This window comes from Myxocyprinus asiaticus, chromosome 35 (assembly GCF_019703515.2).
Source record: "Myxocyprinus asiaticus isolate MX2 ecotype Aquarium Trade chromosome 35, UBuf_Myxa_2, whole genome shotgun sequence".
NCBI classification, from domain to species: domain Eukaryota; kingdom Metazoa; phylum Chordata; class Actinopteri; order Cypriniformes; family Catostomidae; genus Myxocyprinus; species Myxocyprinus asiaticus.
In genome coordinates, this window is record NC_059378.1 from 20491013 (window position 1) to 20515163 (window position 24151).

Consider the following 24151-nt stretch of genomic DNA (forward strand, 5'->3'; position numbering starts at 1 on the left):
ATTTGAAACACATGAAAGCATGGATCTTCACTACCATGGTTAGATGTTACATGATTTCTATAAAACAAACTATGGCATTTTTGTAATTATAAACAGTAGACCTACTCTAAACACATGTAAAAACAATAAATACAAAATCTAAATATTTATAAGTTGTAACAAAAATGTATTATATTCCCCTAATGTAGCCTATGGCAAATTTAATTTAGCTGAAGTAGTGATATGATAATATTTATTATCAATCTGTTTCTGCCTAAAGTAGAGTAAGTGTTACTATAGTAGATTCAAGGGTGGTGATGTAGAATTCTGTGCCGAATTCAAATAGTTTCCGTTTCTCGCGCCTTGATTCTCACTGATTCTCACAAAGCTGTGTGTTTAAGATAGGTTGACCAGATTCCTGCTTGTGGAGAAGGGGACAGCCCCCTCCCAGCAAAAATTAAATTGACGTATAATTACCTAGGCGCAGATCAATGCGAAGTAGAAGGTGCATCCGCATCTGTAACTGATGTCACCTTGTACTTTTTGCTGGCAGCAATTTTTCTCAGTGTGCACTTGTCTTTCAAGAGTTTATTGTAAAATGCAGTGCAGTCCAGTCCAAAATTAAGATGTACGAAAAGCATTGCCTTCATGACTTTGATGGTCTTGTTCTACAGCTCATGAAAAGCGTCTGTCCAACTCTCAGACATGGCCGTCTTGTTCATGTTCCACTCAGTGATGCGATGAGTGACAATGTTTTTCGCGCAAGCCCACTCATCAGAGAGCTTGGTTTCGTCAATCAAATTAAGAGCGGGGATTCTGGAGTAGAAGCGTTCGAGGCTGCTCTGAATGTCTTTCCACTCTGGGATATCTCTCAGTAGGGCCCACTCAAGGTTTTCTGTGTTCTCCAATGAGCGGCTCCAATTTTAGAGGTAATCCATCAATGCTGAATAAAAGTTTCTCACTGCACAAAAGAAATCATCTGCTCACATGTCACCAGCTTCAACCAAGGAATCCAACTGCCTTTTTGTATGAACATGCTGTACGATGTTGGAATGGCCTCCTTGGGCGATGGAAAAGCGAGCTCCACAAATCTCACATCTCACTTTACTAGACTCTGTCTTTGACTCCTTTTTTAGAAATATAACTCTTTTTGAAGATCCTCATTAAATGTACATACAAGCTTCCTTAACAGTTTTCCAGCCGCAATTTCATCTGTGTGCTCTTTCAAACTGACTCTTCAATCAATTCACTAACTGTACGTCTATCGATGGGGGATTGTGATTGGATAGTTTAATCCAATTATGTACTTCAAATAACACTGTGTGATTTTATTGTTTTGACAAGCTGTATCCTTGGCTACCTTTGATTAGTGACTGAGAAAGCCACTGTTTTTCCTGGGAAAAACGGGATGTTTGGCCACCCTAGTTTAAGAGCTCAATCTTTAAGAGCTTTGCGCTCTCGCTGCTCTGTCCATTGAGCCGTATCCATCCATAGAGCCATACACGTGCATTAGCCGAGGGTGTGCCTCTGCCTGGGTATCAGATACTTCAGATGCATCGCTAGACTTAAAAATAAGATGAACCACGGTACAAATGAGCACCAACCCGTATAATTGAGAATTAACTGATATAAGTCTAGATAAAATTTTTAATGCAAAGAGGAATATAGATTGATGATAGATTTGATTATTATGACTGATAAATGCCCCCCATTTGTAACCTAACGTCCCCCTCTCTACTAATTTGCTCTCAGCGCCCCCTGGCATCCTTTAAATGCCCCCATTGAGAACCCCTGATTTAAAGTAATACAGTATGTGCCTTAACATGAACTTATGTCAAAATATTACTGTATCCAAGAAACATCAGAATCAGAATGAGCTTTATTGCCAAGTATGCTTCCACATACAATTAATTTTTCTTGGTGACAGAAGCTTCCAGTGCACAAACAATACTACAGCAAGACAGAGATAATAATAAAAAAATAGAATAATAAAAAAAGTGTATAGAAATATAAGTATATATAGAAATACACAATAAGACAAAAACATATATATAGTATGTACAAATCCAAATCTGTTATATACAGTGCAAGGGAATGTAATGCAGAAGAGGTAGGATATGTTAAATAATGTAATTGACTAGGCTGTGTATTGCATGTAATTAAAGTATAGTTTTTAACTGTTCATGAGATGGATAGCCTGAGGGAAAAAACTGTTCTTGTGCCTGACAGTTCTGGTGCTCAGTGCTCTGTAGTGTTAGCCAGAAGGCAACAGTTCAAAAAGGTAGTAGGCTGGGTGAGTGTGGTCCAGAGTGATTTTTCCAGCCCTTTTCCTCACTCTAGATGTGTACAGTTCTTGGAGGGTGGGAAGGGGAGAACCAATAATCTGCTCAGCAGTCCAAACTGTCCTTTGTAATCTTCTGATGTCCGATTTCTTAGCCGAACCAAACCAGACAGTTATTGAAGTACAGAGGACAGACTCAATGACTGCTGAGTAGAACTGGATTAGCAGCGCCTGTGGCAGGTTGAAATTCCTCAGCTGGCGGAGGAGAGTCAATGTGGGCCTCCCACTTCAGGTCCTGTGAGATGGTAGTGCCCAGGAACCTGAATGACTCCACTGCTGCCAAAGTGCTGTTTAGAATGGTGAGCGGGGTCAATGTTAGGGTGTTCCTCCCAAAGTCCACTATCATCTCCACTGTTCTGAGCATGTTGAGCTCCAGGTTGTTATGACTGCACCAGTGAGCCCACCGTTCAACCTCCCTTCTTTTTTTTTGGTCATTAACAATTTATATTGATTCCAAACTCAAACTCAAACTAAAACAAACAGCACATGAATACATAGAATCAACTTTTATCAGTATATAGCCCATATAGTAAATAGTTAGTGGGTTAGTGGGTTACTTCCCTAAAAATCTGATTTATAGCCGATGCTTATGCGAGGTCGAGGCAGCGGTTATAACACATACAAACAGAGAGTCCAAAGAAAATCCTCGATGACATAAAAAGACATATAAAATTAACCCACAAAAAAGAAAAAGGGTTCCACATATTAACCAACATACATAATGTATATTCAATCTGAATTGTCCCTCTCCACTGCTCCTCCCTGGCAACCTTCTTGGAAGGCCAAATAAGTGCTCCACTTCCTATCATAAGCATCCAAACTGCCCAGCTGTCCATGTGACATCTTCTCAAAAACTGCCACTCTGTCCAACCGACTTTCAACCTCCCTTCTGTATGCAGACTCATCCTCATCTTGGATGAGGCTGATGACAGTAGTGTGGTCTGCAAACTTCAGGAGCTTGACAAAGGGGTAATTGGTGGTGCAGTCAATTGTATACAGGGAGAAGAGTAGTGGGGAGAGCACACATCCCTGGGGTCACCAGTGCTGATCGTATATGTGCTGGAAGTGTATTTCCCCAGTCTCACTGCTGCCTGTCCATCAGAAAGCTAGTGATCCACGGCATATAGACATGGGAACAGAGAGCTGGGTTCATATATTCCATAGGAGAGCTGGGATGATGGTGTTGAAAGATGAACTGAAGTCCACAAAAAGGAGCTTTGCATATGTCCCTGGTCTGTCCAGATGTTGCAGGATATGAGGCAAACCCATGTTGACTGCATCATCCACAGAACTGTTTGCTTTATAAGCAAATTGAAGGGGATCTTGAAAGGGTCCAGTGATGTCCTTCAGGTGGGCCAACATCAGTCTCTCAATGATGTCATTGCGACGGGTCTGTAGTCATTAATTCCTTTGATCTTGGGTTCTTTGGGAAAGGGATGATAGCGAAACATGGGATACTATATGAGATTTCATGAATACAATAGGATTTCTTCTTCTTCTTCTTCTTCTTCTTCTTCTTCTTCTTCTTCTTAAGGCAGAGGCTATTTGCACTAAGTGCAAATAGTGTAAGACAGATACTATTTGCACCCCTAATTAAATAGTTACAGGGCATCACTGCAGTGTGTTTATTTCCACAGACACCCTACACCACCCTATCACTGCAAAGAAATCAACCTTTATATTCATTTTATTTATTAGTATAAGTAGTATTAAAGAAAAATATTAAGAGTGGAGACAGAAAACAGGATGGGGAAAACTAGGTCAAAAGGAGGATTAGAACCCAGGTTTTCCGCACAGAAAAAGCAGGTTCACGCCACCTTATCACACTAAACCATTGCAGAGACAGTCAAGAGTCAGTTTTGTTTAATTTCCACCAGACTATTTCAGTGCAAAAAGATGAACTGTGTGGCAGGTATTTACACCTAGTGCATTCACCTAGGTATTTACACTCTATGATAATGATGATGATAATAATAATAATGTTATATTATTGATATTATTGAAACTTCGAATGCTTTCCTTCATTAATACGCTAAGATGCGAGCAAAAAAGCACAGGCGAAAGCATCTTAACAGAATGCACATGCACGAGAAGTTGACGAGCGAGGGATCCCTTTTACACACGACCATTCCGAAGAGCTGTTTAACATGATTGGTGTTCTTGTATATTAGGACACTATTCAGGTTTAATGACAATTACAAAAATCGTTATTTATGTTATGTAGGATACGTTCATTATTGCTTTTCAATCCTGTTAACACCTCGTAGTGTGCAAAACTGAACAGACTGGTAAACATGCAATCATGCACTGCCCGTTATGTAATATTTTTCCAGTATGCAGGGACAAAATACAGGTCTGTGTACATGACAACAACAGACACGATGTCTTAGTTATAAAGCTGTTATAATAACAACACATGTTATATGTCTGAATGTCATTCTCTCCACAGTGGTGTGATGAAAACACCAGCCCATCAGGCTGTAGAGGGAGTTCAAAATCATTTAGAGGTCAGTCTCCGCTTGACAGTCAGAAACATTTGTTGCATGTCTGATTATGGTCATGGTTTCTCAGACAGTTTTTCCCATTGTGACTCTACTAACTGCTCAGAAACTCAGAGTGGCTTGATGTAATTATTATTAATTTTTTTTACTTTTCTGTAAGAAATTGTGTTCAAAATGCCCATTAGAAGTCTGTTTGGGCAGACTGTGGTTGGCACAATATATCTGTTGTTCAACACTGAAATCTTACCATTGCAAGTGGTTACTCAGAGGATCTGCATTCAGATTCTTGTCTGAAAACATCTGTTATAGTCCTCATAACAATATGTTTGCACATCAAAATTAGATTTCATTTGGAATGGGAATATAACTAGCCATTCTGCGGTTAAATCCTTCTTTTTGATTCTGTTCTATTGGCAAGACAGATAGTTCCTGTTGCATGATGTTAATTGTCTCTGTTTTGTGTAAGACATCTAACCTGAATATTTCAGTCAAGAATGATTGCTCAAAATCAGATTGTATATGACTGCCTCTATAGTTGAAACTTCAAATATATCACTCTAAGCCAGAAAAATATACATATAATCTCACAATGTCACGAGAGCCATCATACAGATGTATATTAATAAATACATTAATGTCAAAAAGACTGTGTGTAGAATTCTTGTCCCTTAAAAACTGGTGCATTTTTGGACTGCCGCCTGCCATTTTTCACACTCAATTTTAAAAGCTACCATTCACACATACTGTGGACTAATTGCAAAAAAAATAAATAAAAAAAGACTCCAATTATTCATAAATAATATAGTATGTTTACAATCTTATGAGAAAAAAAAAAAATTGTCCTAACTTTGTAAGCATGTAATTGTGGTTCTCTTCACTCTATCTGTCACAATACATCTTTCTGTTTTCAGAGACTCTTATGTTGAAGTAACCTAGGACTCTTAGTTTGAAGTTTTTCCTTGCCATGTCTGTTTTCCTGATTTGTTCCCTGATTACTTCCAGCTCTCTCTAGTTTATTCATTAATCTTAATTTGTATATATAGCCCTCATGTTTCCCTTAGTCTTGGTCAGTTCTTGTTTGTTTGTTGGTTTGTTCATGTAAGAGTGTGACGTACATGTTTAGCCAGCAAACCGCTGTAGCGTTTTGTTTCCTTTTTGCTCAAGTGTTTGATTTTCATCGTTGTTTCTTTTTCCTCTTCCTCTGGATATAATACATATAAATAGTTCTGCTGTTGCAACCCCACATTCTCGTCTCATCCTTCCCAATAGCGTGACTCTATCTCCCTTTAAAAAGTCTTATTTCATTCCACTAGATGGCAAGTACAAGGAAAAATATTTTTTCCTCTATCACCTTCCATCACAATATGCAGATATGAAATGTAGGTGGCGCTCTAATGCATTTCATCCCTCACAGATGTGCTTGTCCATAGACATTCAGTGTAATTTTAAGTTCATACACCACCCCCTTTGTTTCATTGTATATCTCGGCCCCTGAGTGGACTAGAAGATCAATCTAGGTGTTAGAAAGCTGAGATCGTCCCCTTTGCGATGATATATAATAACAATAGCATGTTAAGTTTAGCATGTTTAGCACGCTTGTCCTGCTGGACTGTATATTTTGTTCTGGACTTCTAAAATATAACATTGGATTATTCACCCAAGCAAGCACACAGACAAGTAAAAAATGGCTCATTTTTTAAAAAAACTGCCTAAGGTAAAAGCAGATATTAAGCAGTGATCGGTGCATAAATGAGATGTATTATTTGATGTCTTAATTAATCATATTTACTTTGTAATTCTTTTGAAAGTCTTTTGAACCATGGTATTAAGGCAAAAAATATTCCTGAGAATGAGTGCTTTCATCTGAATTGTCCATTTAAGTGCTATGTGAAAGACTTTTATATTCATATTAATATTTCTACTACATTAGCTCTAGGTGGTGCTTTTTTTCGACGCAGATGTGTTCAGCCCTTATTTTGTAATTTTATGTAACATATATGCTAAAGTGATGGTGTTCTAGGAAAAGTTCAGATTCTAAGCTTTCAAATGTTACCACATATACCCAGGGTTGGGAGGGTTACTTTTGAAATGTATTCCATTACAGATTACAGAATACATGCTGTTAAATGTAATTTGTAACATTCCATTAGATTACTCAAGGTCAGTAACGTATTCTAAATACTTTGACGAATGATTACTTCTTCAGCACTGGTAGATTTTTTCACTTGTTTTAACTATAAAAACTCTGCCAGTACAGTAAGACAAAATACACATTAAAAATACATTCTCTGAAAAACCTAAATATTTTATGCTGTGTTGTTTCTAAAACAAGATTAATCTAAGTGATCTTGTTTTAAGGATTTTTAGATATTTTTACAGGAAAACAATAAAAAAATGACCAAGAATATGATTTTTGCCCTAATATCCAAGGTTTTACTAGAAAAAAAAATTATGATCCAATGTGAATTTTCTTAATAAAAAAAAAATATGATCGTGCCTGGTAACATGTGCATGTAAAATGGCTAAAAATAGCATTTTAACTTAGCGTAAAGCTGACAATTTACACCAGGTTTATTTCTATTTCTTCTGCTTCAAACTTACTTCAAACTTACTTCTCTGTCTGCTCGTATGAATGTAACACATTATAAAGTGTTTCACGGCTGTTCAAATGCACTTTGGATCGCATCATTTATATGTATAAATGTTTTCCATCTGAAAGGACTAAATATTAAATGAAACAAATGACAATAAAATGCAAAGTAATCTCTTCGGTAATCAAAATACTTTTGAATGTAACTGTATTCCAATTACCAATTATTTAAATTGTAACTGTAGTGGAATACAGTTACTTATATTTTGTATTTTAAATACGTAATCCCATTACATGCATTCCGTTACTCCCCAACCCTGCATATACCTGACTTATGTATCCGGGGACTTTAAACGTTTTAAGTGCCGGCAGGTCCATAGAGTTTAAGGGGCTATACGTGAGGACAGCAAGAAGTGCATTGTGAACAAAATGCCAAAAAATCATGCCATTCCTCATGCTCTCTGTAAGTTTGATGTCTCAAAGTTTCCATATCCATTCATTGAAGGAAACCATATTCCCCTTGAACAAAACTCCACTAAGACATGGCAGTCAAGTATCTCTGCACTCGTATCAGATGTTCTGATGGAGATTACCTGCATTGCTGTATTCAGAAAACCAGAGATAGCTTGATTTACCACCTGTAGTTATGCATAGTCTGAATTCCAAAATTGATTATATATTGTAATTTTTTTTGGACTGTTTTATTTATTTATTTATTTATTTGTATCCTTTCAGTCAGTATTACACAGCACTGAATACTTAATACCTTAGTATTTTATTATAATATTGCTAAGATAAATATAATGAAATTGTCTTTGAAGAGATATGAAACATCTGAAAAATTAACTCAGAAGGTGTTCAAAGCCTTATGTTAAATCAAAAAAATTTTTTTAAAACTGCTTGTAAACCCTCTCAATTCAAGGCAGTTTCTGAAAAACAGATGTTTGTTCTTTCTGTGTAGAGAGCAGTGCGAAAACTAAAGCTGGTTAATGATGTATCAGTGGTCATCTCCAGTAGAACAGACTCTGGTGTGCACACCCTGTGTAACTCTGCTCATGTAGATATCCAGAGAAGAGGAGACAAACCACCTCTGCTTGAGCAAGACCTGACTGACGCCATAAACTTCCACTTGAAACCAGAGTCTGTAAGTTAAGAGTGAGTTAAGGGATTTAAAAAGCTGTTTGTTTTTGCACCACATTTGAAGTGTATTATCTTTAGTTCATGTTTACACTGGTTTTAGAAAATCAGAAGTCAGAAATGCAAATGTGTTATTATTAGTAATGTATAAATTGTAAAATGTAAAAATAAAAATGTATACATACACATTAATATTATAATATTTATAAGTGCTTGTTTCAAATAGTGTCTGTAAAGACTTCACAACAAGAGGGAAGGAGGACACGGGAACCAGGTTTCTTCAGTCACAGGTAACGCTCTTTTAACTGGCAACTTTTCTGGTTTACAGCTTCACAATAACTCATTAGCTTCACAAACAGATTTCTGGACCCAGACTCTCTCTCCCCCTCTGCTGGTGGTGTGGCTGCTTATATTACGCTCTCCCCATGCTCACTGGAATTAGAGACGGGTGTTAGACATAATCTAGCTCAGGTGCAAGCGCCCTTACCGCTTTCTCTCTTTCAGTGTGGAGAGTGTTGTGTCATGTTCTCAGAAATGTCATCTTTGTGTCCAATTTGGTTTCATACATTTTTAAAAACAAAAATAAAAATAATAATAATAATCATGTGTGATGTGGTGTAAGCATCAAGTAAAAGGTATTATAATACTTTCATTGCACCTTGAATACATGAGAGTATAAACAACTTAATCATTAATTTCCAAAAAGTTTTCAAACACATTTTTCAAGGTAAAAAAATATTTTTATAAATATTATGAATTTTTGAGTCAAGAATATCAGAAGTTTTCTCAGGGTTACACCACATGAACCAAATGTGCCTTTTCATAAAAATGTCAATGTGACAATGACAATGTAAAACTTCACGCTCAGTCTTGAAGGTCTGTTTTATGGTTTTTATGGTCAACATAAACAACAAAATGGCTACCATGTTGGTTTCACCCAATGACTTTGATTTTGTGGACAAAAGTGTTTTTAAATATGAATTATATTTTAGAACACTTTTTTTTTTTTTTTTTTTTTTTTTTAAATAACAATAACATATGAATGACTGCACTAGTCATGCCAACGTTTATTGTTTCAGGAATTTTAGCTTTTAATGAGACATTTTTTACTTTAAGCCCCAGAAGAAATAGCAATATAACTTTAAACTCAGAAATTGGAAACATGCTCATCATAGAAGTGGTGTTTTCAAGTAAATGGTTTGTGTAAATTGCATTTTTTTAAAAGGTCTGGACAAAAATGAGCATCACTTCATTAACACTTGGCCATAATATGCACCTGTTACCCTCTGTTATTGTATTTTATGATGAATTTTGTGAAAAGAATCCACGTTATGATCATGAACAAAAATAAAAATAAAATTCTAGATCGCTCGCACACTGTCACAGACACATTTTTTCTACTCCAATAACCGAACTAGTAAAGGAAGTTTGGGCGGTTTCTCTGAAGGATGCTTAAAGTGGTGTAAAAAAGTTGTTCTACACACAAAAGCATTTTATGGACGAAACCCTGAAAATTTGTTGAATTAAAAACATGTACATGTTGTACACTTGTCATAGCAATATCTTACATTCTGTTCTCTTCTTTTTAAATAAAGACAAAAAACTGTTCTCTTGGCCATTTTTGAAAGAGCACGAAACCTCAGACATGTCGAAATATATTTCTGACCGGCTATCACTCTTATTTAAAACCGGTTATTTATCAAACGTAGAAAATTAAATATTTTACTTGCATGATTAGTTCTAAGTAATCTATGATACAATTGATCTAAAGGGGACGGTAAGGGGGGATGGTGGTTTTACAAAGGGGATGCTTTTTGGTATTTCTTGCAACAAGGGGGATGGCATCCCCTTCCATCCCCCCTCAAATCAAGCCCTGCATATAGCGCAACTTAAGGCAACGTAATTAAAATCTGTTGTACAGTCATGGAACTTTGAAGGGTTCGGAGGTAGTTTAGTTGTCAAAGAGCTAGTAATCCAAAAATTAAAATCCCTAAAGAAGCAATTTATGGACTGGATAATTACTAGGATCCCCTGCTTCCATAGTGTCAGCTAATTAATCCTGGTTCCTCCAGGGGGACTGTTGCTGTAATAAATGTTCTGTAAATTGCTTTTACGAAGTCGCCTTCACACAGAATCTTCAGGAAGGTTAATCCTCTGATGCTGTGATGAACATAAACCCTTTAACCCTTATATTGTGTTCCTGTCAAAACTGACCGATTAATTTTTTCCTGAAAACTGTAGTTTATTTCATCCAGTTGGAATAAAATTCCATGACTTTGTTCAAACAGAGTATCTGAACACACATTTTTTTTAGATAATTTTCATAACATTTTATTGGTTTTTATTGTAATTTGTTACACCTGTGGTGTTCCCAGTATAAAGTGTCCAGCCATTGCAAATGAAATGATTAGAATAGTTGAGAGGATGAACTGATGCCAACTCCAACTGTAAGACATCGGATAACAGAAACAGAGGTGAGAAATCCTGGTGAATGGAGCTGATGGTACTGGCTGGAGCACAGGAAAACAGGCAAAAATATCCAGACTAAAAAATACAGAGAACAGAATGAGAACACGAGTAACAAAGCGCACAACAAGAGAACGATCCGATACTGAACTCACACAAAAGGGCTGCTTATAAGGGAGAGAGAAGATAGTGTGCAGGTGCCGAGCTAATCAAGCAGCGGCTGGTAATGAGCGTTGCTGGGCAACGCTGCCACGAGATTAACTCCGCGCCAGCAACAACACGAGGGAGACACACAGAAACAAACCAGCAGAATGAATCCTTCCATGACTGTACCTCCTCCTCTCGGCATGCTCAGGATGGGTGACCTGCTGCTGATGGAAGCTGTCAATGAGAGTGGTCAAGTATGTCCCGGGCCCGGACCCAACTCCTCTCCTCTGGACCGTAACCTTCCCAGTCCACCAGGTACTGGAAACTGCGCCCCCTCCGTCTAGAATCCAGAATACGCTTGACCGAATAAGCGGGTTCCCCGTCTACGAGGCACAGCGGTGGGGGAACAGGGGCAGGCGGATTAATGGGAGAATGAATGACCGGTTTAATTTTGGAAACGTAGAAAGTGGGATGAATCTTTTTGTACGCTGGGTGTAATTTGAGATGAAATGCTACTGGGCTAATGATTTTGGTAACAGTAAAAAGGCCAATAAATTTGGGAGCAAGTTTATTAGAAACTGAAAGCATAGGAATATCCTTAGAAGAAAGCCACACTTTTTGACCTACAACGTACACGGGAGGGGGGAAGGGCTGTAACAAAATCAAGGGCTATGTGGACAAGGATCTCAAAGGCACCGACAGTGGTTGAAGGAGTCCAGCTGGAGGGGTACAGGAAGACTTGGAAACAGCACAGACAGAGCAGGAAACAACAAATAGGTGAACATCACGGCCCATGGATGGCCACCAAAACCTCTGCTTAACTAGAGCCAGGGTACACCCGACTCCAGGATGGCAGGCTAACTTGGAAGAATGGCCCCAATGGATGATGTCTGAGCGAACTGAATCCGACTCAAACAACCAACTTGGTGGGGTTTTAGACAGGGGCATTACCCCACGTAAGGCCATGTGGATCTTCAACTCGATCTCTCAAGAAACCGCCGCCACCACCATTTCGGTAGGAATGATGGAATCTGAGGAGGTCGGTCGCTCTGAATGATCAAAAATACGAGACAGGGTATCTGGTTTGATGTTCTTAGAACCTGCACGGTAAGAGATGGTAAAGTCAAAACGACCTAAAAAAAGAGCCTACCGAGCCTGCCTGGAATTGAGACGTTTAGCAGAACAGATGTATTCAAGGTTTTTATGATCGGTCCAGACGATGAAAGGTACCCCAGACCCCTCTAACCAATGGTGCCATTCCTCCAAGGCTAACTTGATAGCCAGCAGCTCATGGTTGCCAGTATCATAATTTCGTTCAGTGGGAGAAAGATGATGGGCGTAAAAGGTGCATGGATACATTTTGTCATCAGAGGGACTTCGTTGGGAGAATACTGCACCTACCCCCACATCCGATGCATCCACCTCTACCACAAACTGAAGAGAAGGATCGGGTTGATTAGAATTGGGGCCGAAACAAAGCGGCATTTGAGTTTGGTGAAGGCTAATTCGGCCTCCTGAGACCACCAAAACCAGTTTTGGCAGAGGTGAAACCAGTCAGAGGCGCAGCTAGTTGGCTGTAATTGCGAATAAAACGGTGGTAGAAATTGGCGAAACCCAGGAGTCTCTGCAGGGCCTTGCGAGAATCTGGGGCTGGCCAATCCACCACAGCCTTAACCATAGCTGGATCTACCTGAATTCCCTCCAGTGACACAATGAATCCCAGAAAATGTACTGATCGGGAGTTGAACTCTCACTTCTCAGCCTTTACATACAGCCCATTCTCTAGCAGCCGTTGGAGCACTCGTCTGATGTGCTGAACATGTTTCTGGAGAGAATGGGGAAAAAATCTAAATGTCATCCAGGTAGACAAAAATAAACTGATCAACCATATCTCTCAGCACATCATTAACGAGAGCCTGGAAGACTGCGGGGGCATTGGCTAGACGAAAAGGCATAACCAAGTACTCAAATTGCCCCCTAGGGGTGTTGAAAGCAGTCTTCCACTCATCGCCCTCCCTTATACAGACCAAATGATAGGCGTTGCGGAGATCCAATTTCGTGAAAAAGTTGGCTCCCTGCAGACATACGAACACCAAAGACATCAATGGCAAAGGGTAAGTGTTCTTCACCGTGATGTCGTTCAGCTTACGATAGTCAATACAGGGAAGAAGGGAACCATCCTTCTTATCCACGAAAAAGAACCCCACGCCAGCAGGGGAAGAAGAGGGCCTAATGGTCTTAGCTGCCAGAGAATCGGAAATGTATTTCTCCATGGCCTCCCTCTCAGGAGCTGAGAGCGAGTATAAACCACCCTTAGGGGGACACGTACCTGCCTTAAGGTCAATAGCGCAATTGTAGGGATGATGCGGAGGAAGAGAAGCAGCAGGGGATTACTGAACACCTCTCTCAGGTCGTGGTACTCCACAGAAATGCGGGAAACATCCACCAGTTCATCCTGCAACACAGAACAAGACACAGGGGAAGGAGCAGACAAAAGACAAGCAGAATGACAGTAAATGCTCCAAGCCAATATTTTGTTTCTGGACCAGTCGATGTGGGCATTGTGTGAGGATAACCAGGAGTGACCTAAGATGACTGGAGCCAGGGGAGAGTCAATGACATAGAAAGAGTTCATTGTGGATACCGGAAACGATGAGTCTGATGGTGGTGGTGACCTGGGTGATTTCGGTGAGTTGAGTGTTACAGAGGGTATTGACCGGAATCTTGCGGGAGTGTGGAGGTAGGAATCTTGAGGGATATGACCAGGGATGCATCGATGAGGTTAGCTCTGGAGTCTACCAGGGCATGACAGGAATGATGAAGGGTATCCCACTGCAGCTGTACCGGGAGGAGAGCAGATGAAGAGGGTTTATGTAGAGAAGATCCACCCACCAGTAACCTCTGGACTACTGGTGGGCTCTGTCTTTTAATGGGCAGAACTTATGACCAGCAGATCCACAATACAAGCAGAGACCATGAGTGCGTCATCAATCCCTCTCCTCCCAGGTCAACTGAGCTCTGCCCACCTGCATGGGTTCTCCTTCTGATGACTGGCTGATCGCACTGTGAAGACAGGAACTCCTAGGTGGCAGAGAGATGCTGGGAGTGTGCTCTGGATGAGAAGCTATCGCCAAGCGTGAGCGACATTGAAGACGTGAGTCCACTTGAATGGCGAGGTCGACCAACTCATCGAAGGTCTTGGGTAAGTCCAGAGCGTAAATCTCATCTATGATGTGATCAGTTACAGCTGGCTGCCAATGTTCAAAACTCTATGGAGTAATCAGAGACAAAGTACCTTGACGTAGTTCCGCTAATACTCGGGCAGCCTCTCTGCCACGCGCCGAATGGTCGAAGACCTTCAGTAGCTCACTGGAAATGACTGGAACGAGGAACAACAAGGATATTTCTGATCCCACACCGCCGTACCCCAAAGGCATGCTCAGCCCGACAGTAATGAGATGACATAAGCCACCTTGGAACCTTCAGTAGGAAAAGCAGATGGCTGCAAAGCAAAAGCTAGAGAACATTGAGACAGAAATGCTCTGCAGTAATTTGGCTCACCTGAATAGCCCGCTTGTGGGATGATGCGAGGTTCGGATTGAAGCGTGGGCGGCATAGCTGGTTCTATAGACTTTGGTGGTGATGGTGTGGGTGCAGGGGACTCACTGGGTGCTGGACTTTGTTGGACGATAGATGAGAGCTTGGTGAGTCGCGCCATCAGAGCCTCGATGGCCGTCCTGGTGGTTTTAACCAGTTCCTCCTGTTGGGTGATGCGTGATTCCTGGTTGGTAAGATATTGTTGTATCTGATTCCTGCTGGGTCCATTCTGATCGGATCGTTATGCCGTGATATAAATAGGACCCAGACGCAGGGGTAAAAATATAACAATGTTTAATGAGTGAAAATTTCAGGTATATGTTGAAAAAATATGAAGTAGCACAAACAACAGAACAGTCCAGAGACGAGTTGGAAGATGATGAAGGTGGAGGACTCTAATGGCAGCAGCTGCAGCGGGGAGAGAGTAGTGGTAATGTATATTCCAGGGTGTGAGATGGCGACGACTGGAGCAGAGAGAAACAGAGTTAAGAAATCCTGGTGAATGGAGCTGATGGTAATGGCTGTAGCACAGGAAAACAGGCAAAAATATCCAGACAAAAAAATACAGAGAACAGCGTGAGAACACGAGTAACAAAGTGCACAACAAGAGAACGATCCGATACTGAACTCACACAAAAGGGCTGCTTATAAGGGAGAGAGAAGATAATGTGCAGGTGCCGAGCTAATCAAGCAGCGGTTGGTAATGAGCGTTGCTGGGCAACGCTGCCGCGAGATTAACTCTGCACCAGCAACAACACGAGGGAGACACACAGAAACACACCAGCAGAATGTATCCTCCCATGACACAAAAGCCTTCATCAGCCAACTAACGAAGGACAATGCATCTGAACTTCTGCAGATAATCCAGGATGGACTTCAAAGACATTAGTCATTAATCTAACAGTTCATACAAAATCTTTGTTTAAACACTGGTCCTTAACACTTACTTAATTTACAAATTTTAAACCATGACTTGCATAGCACACAAATAACTAATATTGGCATTATAGTCATGCTGTTAGCCAGAGGGGAACTAGCACCCAGAGTGAGCCTGGTTTCTCCCAAGGTTATTTTTCTCCATTAACCAGCGTCTTATGGAGTTTTGTTTTCCTTCCACTGTCGCCTTCGGCTTGCTCACTGGGGTTCTAAATACAGTTAATATTTAACTATTTAATTGTTTATTTTTATACACAATTTACAATTACACAATGATGATTCTAAGACTTTATAAATATTACAGTTTCATTTTCTGTTAAAGCATGATTTTCTGTAAAGCTGCTTTGACTACAAAATATAATAAAGAAATATTAAGTGTACAGGAGCATCCCAATCCTTTGGATAAGCACACATGTGGATGTGTTCTCGGACATGTGTACATGCGAGCACACGCACTGTGTGTTGAATGCCCTTTTGTGCATTGTCTTTCCATGTACACTCTGAGGAATATTTCAAGATCTACTTATCACATTATGCTGCGTTTGGGCTCGTCTGAATCGGGATAGTCTGCTGTAAGTTACTGTAAGACAATGTAAGATAATATAACATATGTCATTGAATATGTTATATAAACAATATGCTTTTAGCTGCTGTGCTCTTTTCTGTCTAGTTTAGATTTGGTCTGGCTTAACCATGTTTAGATCACAGAGGGTTAAGGGCCTAGCATACAAATGCCACAAAAAGTAAAAGAAATGCCACAGTTATTAAAAAATATGGGAGCAAAATGCCATTGTAGTGAATTCTCCCTTTTTATCTAACATTAAATATATTTCATACTATTCTGTTTAAGTACAGTATAGTTATGCGTTTAGAAACTGTTGTGACCATTTCAAATAACTGATACAATTGTGCGTTTTATGTCAGAAAAAAAATGCCCTCATAAAGGTAAAAAAAATGCCACTGAAAATTAATTCCAGGGGCCAAATATCTCCCTTTAATAGGAAAAGTTCATTTCTGACACTGGAGTGAACAGTATTTTTGGTTTTGAAATACAAATTAATATATGGGTTAACGGCCATAACATCAGAACAATTATCGACTAGCTGATATCAGTATCAGCAACCTTTTTATATTGATGCATCCCTAGTATAATTTTTTTAATTTTTTTAACATGCGTGCAGAAAGATAGGAGTTGAAACTACATCTGTAGACTGTCCTCATCACAGTAAGTGTTGGATGTCAGCAGGTGCTATGACTTTTGAACTTGTTCTTCATTTGTCACTACCACTACACTTAACATAGAATATACTTAATATCCATACTGTGGCTCTCATGAATTGTAATAATGCCCTCTATCATGTGCTTCAGGGAGGTTTGATGGTGACAGACTAGTCCTCTTAAAAGGTCTTATGGGATTGTATTGTATTAATTTTTAATGGAGAGTTGATAGTTTTTGGGAGCCAATAAATAACTCATGGAGATGGGGCCCAGCAGTGTTTAATCCATAAGAGCACTTAGTCAAATGGGCACCTTCACAGCAGGTGCTAGGAACCCTAGTATACAGTATCCAAGATGCAATTTGCAGATGTCTTAATTACTGTGCTGAATGCAAAATTACTGTGTAGTATGTCTCACTGTTAGAATTATTCAACTATTTACGGTGATAATTGTAATAAATAATTTTCACATTGTAATTTTCACATTTTGACTGTATATAAATGATTTATTTATTAATTCTTTGATACTACAAACATATTTGTTGGAGAATAATACAACAGTTTAGAAAAAAAAGCAAAAAAAAAAAAAAAAAAAAAAAACGTCATTCCTTACATATAATAAAAACCTAATAATTTTTTTTATTTTTTATTAACTCACCACAACAATGCAAGGGTGTTTTGGGTGGTTGCCATGGTGTTGCTATGCAGTTGTTAGTGTGTTCTGGGTGGTTGCTTACTGGCTCAAGTCCATTGCCGAGGTATTGCTGTTTGATTTCTACAGTATACTGGGTGGTTACAAGGTCCTGCTAGGGTTTTCTGGGTCTCCAGAAGTCAAAAGAGCCCTTCCCCAAGTCTCTATATGATATTCTGGTCCCTAGATATGGCTTAGGTCCCTCCTTAAGTGTAAGTCGACAAGATTTTTTCCCCATTTTATTGTCTGCCAGATTGCTTGGAAAAGCAAAGTTTAATATGTGGGGCAGGCTAGAGGTTTATTTAAATTAAGCACTAGTTCCACTAAAAACGGTTTTAACAATGCATAAAATGTTGTCCCACTTTATATTAGGTGTCTTTAACTACTATGTTCTAACATTAAAATAGATACAATATAATGTATTTATTGTGTAAATACATATTTTTCTGGAGTAGGGCTAGGTGTAGTTGGTTAGGGTTTAGGGTAAGGGTTGTGGTAGGTTTAGGGGTAAGCTTAACAGTGTAACTACAGATGTAATTAAATGAAGGTACTTTAAATGTAAGTACAATGCAACAACACGTATGTACATATTTAGTACATTGTATTAAATGCTAAAGTACATAGTAGTTAAAGACACCTAATATAAAGTGAGTCCTAAAATGTTCCTTTGTTCAATATACACTCACTGAGCACATTCTTAGCAACACTTTGGTCCAAATAAAGTGCCTGCCCAATGTGGTTTTCTGCTGTTGTAGCCCATCCGCCTCAAGGTTCAACGTGTTGTGCATTCTGAGATGCTATTCTGCTCACTACAATTGTACAGAGTGGGTATCTGATTTACCGTAGCCTTTCTGTCAGCTCGAACCAGTCTGGCCATTCTCTGTTGACTTCTCTCATCAACAAGGCGTTTCCGTCTGCAGTACTGCCGCTCACTGGATGTTTTTTGTTTTTGGCACCATTCTGAGTAAACTCTAGTGACTGTTGTGTGTGAAAATCCCAGGAGATCAGCAGTTACAGAAATACTCAAACCAGCCCGTCTGATACCAACAATCATGCCACAGTCGAAATCACTGAGATCACATTTCCCCATTCTAATGGCTGATGTGAACATTAACTGACGCTTCTGACCTGTATCTGCATGATTTATACATTACACTGCTGCCACACGATTGGCTGATTAGATAATCGCATGAATAAGCAGGGTTGGGGAGTAATGGAATACATGTAACGGGATTACATATTTAAAATACAAAATATAATTAACTGTATTCCATTACAGTTATTTTGGTAATTAGAATACAGTTACATTAAAAAAGTATTTTATTACTGAAGAGATTACTTTGCATTTTATTGTCATTTGTTTAATTTAATATTTAGTCCTTTCAGATGGAAAACATTTATACATATAAATGATGCGATCCAAAGTGCATTTGAACAGTGGTGAAACACTTTCTTATGAAGTTTTACATTCAAACGAGCAGACAGAGAAGTAAGTTTGAAGTAAGATTGGAGCAGAAGAAATAGAAATATAAACTGTGTAAATTATCAGCTTTATGCAAAGCTAAAATGCTATTTCTAGCCATTTTACATGCACATGTTACCAGGCACGATCATATTTTTTTTTATCAAAAAAAAAAAAAAAAATGATAATAATTATATTTTTGTTAATAATTTTTTTATTGTTTTCCTGTAAAAATATCTAAAAATCCTTAAAACAAGATCATTTAGACTTGTATTTTATCTTACTGTACTGGCAGAGTTTTTATAGTCAAAACAAGTGAAAAAATCTACCAATGCTGAAGAAGTAATCCAAAGTATTTAGAATACGTTACTGACCTTGAGTAATTTAAAGGAATATGTTACAAATTACATTTTACAGCATGTATTCTGTAATCTGTAGTGGAATACATTTCAAAAGTAACCCTCCCAACTCTGTGAATAAGTAGGCGTACAGGTGTTCCTAATAAAGCCCTCAATGATGTAATGTGTTTGAGATATAAATTAATATATTTCAGATATATTTCCTTATCATTCCGTTACATTCTGTCCTCAAACGGCCACAAATTTTTACCAGATTTGATTGTTATGATATAAGGCTGTTGTTGAATTTTGAGTGACGTTATGTTTTTCTAACATGGAAACCAATGTTATAATATTTTCTTTAATGTCTTGATTAATCTGAAATAGGTTGAACCTTCTTTTTCATAAGAAATTGGTAGGCAAGTTTTTAAACAACTAACCCTTCGCTAAGCCTCGCATTAAAAGCATCTGCCGTTTCTCTGACAAGCATTTGCTTTTTCCAAGTGTGTTTGAGTAGTTTAGGAGTGTGTTTGAGTAGTTTTAAGCAGAATTGTATAGACATTATCCAAAAATATAAGAAAGTTGTTGCTGGGTCACTTGACACGAGGTACCTAGAGAGGATACACAACATGTTTTTTCTTTCTTTTAAAAAAATCTTTAAATAAATCTTGAGAAGAGCATGCTATGGATTAAACGGTGTCAGCCCTCATTCCTAGATGAACATGTATAACATAAGCAAGGAGACCTACATTTGCTCCAAGGTAAATGAAAGCTTATAACTTAACGTTAAATTATTTATCTATTGATGCAGGTCTTAGTAAGGCAATAGTAAATAAACAGTTCACAGCATCATAGTGAACGTGTTATGAGACTTTATAAACAGTTCTGTTCACTTATACTAATGTTATCAGGTGTGTAACTGTAATCAAATAAAATTTTTCTCTTTTCAAGTGACTGTAATAATAATGTGGCTCAATTCTGATTCACAGTCTCCACAGTTTTCAATCAAATTACTGTGTAATTTAGCAATTTCTTCTTCAGACAAATATGCTTTAAAATGTCACTCTTCATTTCAGCACTGTCATAGTCAAGTCAAGCCATAGTCAAGTCAAGTCAAGTCAAGTCAAGTCAAGTCAAGTCTAGTCTAGTCTAGTCTAGTTTAGTCCATGTTCATGTTTTGTTTTGTAGTCAGGGTTATTGGTTATCACATTTATATATAAACTGCACTTGGGTTCTTCATCTTCACGTCATCTTCGTCATTGCCAGTGTCAGCAGCCAACATCGTTACAGAATACTTCACCCAACCATGAACCCAGCAGTTTTACTTCTGCGCCTATGTCAGGGGAATCGTCCCCTGGAGGACTATGTTGAGGACTTCTGCGGTCTAGCCAGCCAGGTGGACTTTAATGAGGTTGCCCTCAAAGACTGTTTTAGATTGGGTCTGAATGAGTCCATTTCTTTTTTGATGCCTGGCGGTCGCAGTTCCCTCAGCCTGGCTCAATATATCGACCTCGCCCTACGGTTCATCGGTTCCCCATTCACTGTGGGGGAGGCGGATGCCGAGCCAGAGTTCCACGTCATGGCCGCCGAGCCAGAGTTCCACGTCATGGCCGCCGCCGAGCCAGAGTTCCACGTCATGGCCGCCGCCGAGCCAGAGGTCCACGTCATGGCCGCCGCCGAGCCAGAGGTCCACGACATGGCCGCCGCCGAGCCAGAGGTCCACGACATGGCCGCCGCCGAGCCAGAGTGCCAGAGTGCCACGTCACGGCAACGCCTCAGCCTGCTCCATGCCACGTCACAGCAACGCCTCAGCCTGCTCCATGCCAATTCACAGCAATGACTCAGCCTGCTCCATGCCACGTCACAGCAATGCCTCAGCCTGCTCCATGCCACGTCACAGCAACGCCTCAGCCTGCTCCATGCCACGTCACAGCAGCGCCTCAGCCTGCTCCATGCCACGTCACAGCAACGCCTCAGCCTGCTCCATGCCACGTCACAGCAACGCCTCAGCCTGCTCCATGCCACGTCACAGCAACGCCTCAGCCTGCTCCATGCCACGTCACAGCAACGCCTCAGCCTGCTCCATGCCATGTCACAGCCACACCTGAGCAGTGGGACCTGGAGATGGTTCCCACCCTTATACCCACCCTTAGTTCTCCTCAGCAGGCAAGGGGAACTTTCGGCCCTCCGACTCCGCCTGGACCCTCCGAGCCCTGGACTTCGCCTTGGCCTGTCGGTCCCTCGACATTGCCTCAGCTCGGTGTTCCCTCGGCTCCACTACGGTCCTTCAGCCTGTCGGCTGTGCCGGGGTCCCTCGTCCCTCCGGCTCCTCCTTGGTCTGTCGGTCACCTGGCTCCGCTTTGGCTCTCCGATCCTCTGGCTGCGCCTCGTCCCTCCGATCTGTCAGTTTCACCGGGGACCTCCTTCCCTACGGCTCCACCTTGGTCCTCAGTCCCACCGGCTCCACCTCAGTCTTCCGATCCCTCAGCTCCGCCTTGCTCCTCTGAGCCTCCAGCACCGCCTTGGTCCTCCCTGCCATCGGCTCCACCCTGGCCCTTCGAGTCTTCGGCTACTCTCCCGGCACCAAGTTCCATGGCTCCGCCCCTCGAGCTTCTCATGGCTCCGCCTTCCATGGCTCCGCCCCTCGAGCCTCTCATGGCTCCACCCCCCACGGACTTTGCCTTGGTCCCATGCCCCTCGCCCTTTCTCGCCATGCCACGCCCCACACCTCAAGACAACCCCCCCCCGCTCCCTAAAGAACTTTGAATTTATGTCATGTTTTACGTGTTTTGTTTGTGTTGGGGCGTCGGGAGCCGCCCCTTAGTGGGGGGGATATGTCATGTGTATTGTGTTGATTCATGTCTTTTATTTTGAAATTCTAGTTCCTGTTTCATGTCATGTGTTCTTGTTTCCCTTGTCATGTGATTCCTGTTTTCCCTCCATGTTCTTGTGTCATGTTTTCGTTGGGTTATTGTTTAATTAGCTTGTTATGAGTTCTGTTTGTTCATTGGTTTATGTTCCCCCATGTACATGTATTTAAGCCTCATGTTTTCCATTGTGTAGTTGTCAAGTATTGAATGTGATGGTATGTGTTTGGTACGCTGTAGTCAAGTCAAGCCATAGTCAAGTCAAGTCTAGTCTAGTCTAGTCTAGTTTAGTCCATGTTCATGTTTTGTTTTGTAGTCAGGGTTATTGGTTATCACATTTATAAATAAACTGCACTTGGGTTCTTCATCTTCACGTCATCTTCGTCATTGTCATCATTGTCAGCAGGTTCAGCATACGTTACAAGCACACATAAGAATATTATACATTTCGTTTATGAGAATATTTCATCAAAAACCACGCTGTCTCCCATTCATTCCTATGGGAAGTTCTGCAAAGCTTGTCAGAGCAAGCAACGGTAGCTTTACGAAGGGTCAGTTAAAACTCATCATGAGGCAGTCCATTACCTAATTTGAATCAATGTCTTTGTTTTTGTTTTTTTGGAAACAGAATCACAAGGGTTTACCGTGTGCACAGTGATTTCCACGCTTGCTATCGCGCTATATCACGGACATATGTGTACCACTTTGATCTGGGTCTCAGGCATCACACAGAAAAGCCCATAACAGAGAGTGATCTATGCTGAGCATTACAAGACACGTGAGTTTCACCCACCCCCCTTCGGAGCCAGTCCCCCTTCTGCATGTGCTCAGTAGGCTCCTGTGTAAAGTCACATCACTACGCCCATGTAGCAGAAACGAAATCCTCTCTGAAAGAAATAGGAACAAACACATACCCTGTTTCACAGTGGGAAAAGCTGCACATGAATTATAAACACACACAAACAAGAAACACCATAAGGGCAAGCAAATGTTTGCTGGTTATCTAGGCCAACATTGAAACCAAAGAGCGCAGAATGAGGAACATATGCATTGTTATGGCAATGTGTGTCTTAAATATCTTTTTGAAGCCTATGATTTTGGAACGCTAGAGCGTGAGGCTTGTCTCCAAGGGTGACGCATGAACATTAATGCTATTTTCTCCACTCTCTTCATTTTTGGGGAGAAAGTAGGCCAAGATAAGCTGCAGGCTTATAGTGACGCAGTACAACACCCACACTCGTCTAGTACACACACACACACACACGTTCCATCTGGTTTTCCATCTGATTCATAAGAACTCCCTTTCCCCAGACATAAATTGGATTAACTCCTTTCAAACTTTATTTGTGTAAGTTGTGCTCATCTGAAAATTGTTTGACCTGTATGCCTTTTAACATCTGTTTTCTAATTGATAATTTTGATCTCATCTAGCCCTTTTGACAAATTAAATGAAGTAATGAAGTTTCCTAAATTAGGGCCCTATGAAATCCATTTTATTTGTTCCTAAATTCTGCTTGATTTTTTCCCAATTTCTCTGGATACCATGTTTTAATCATATTTTTACCATTAAACCGGTATCTAATTTTGGGTCAAATAAAGTGCTACACACAACAGAGTTTCATAGTATGAATGAAAACATTAATGAAAAAATCTATGATAGCACAAGGCTGCTACGTCTATATCACAGCATGCTGATATTCAGTAAATATTTGCTTATGTGATATTCCTTAAATATAAAAATAATAATTATTAATATGATTATTATTATTATTTATTATTATTAATATAAATAATACTGTTTAATAATATTTTATTTTAATTTAATGTTAAATTGTTGATATTAGTATTACTACTACTAATACATTGAATATTACTTTTTTCT

General features: G+C 39.9%; 1 pseudogene; it reads left to right on the forward strand.

Moving 5' to 3' along the window:
- Positions 1-4614: 4614 nt before the first annotated feature.
- The window catches only part of LOC127425872 (tRNA pseudouridine synthase-like 1), a 45432-nt pseudogene continuing 25895 nt past the window's right edge, over positions 4615-24151 (forward strand).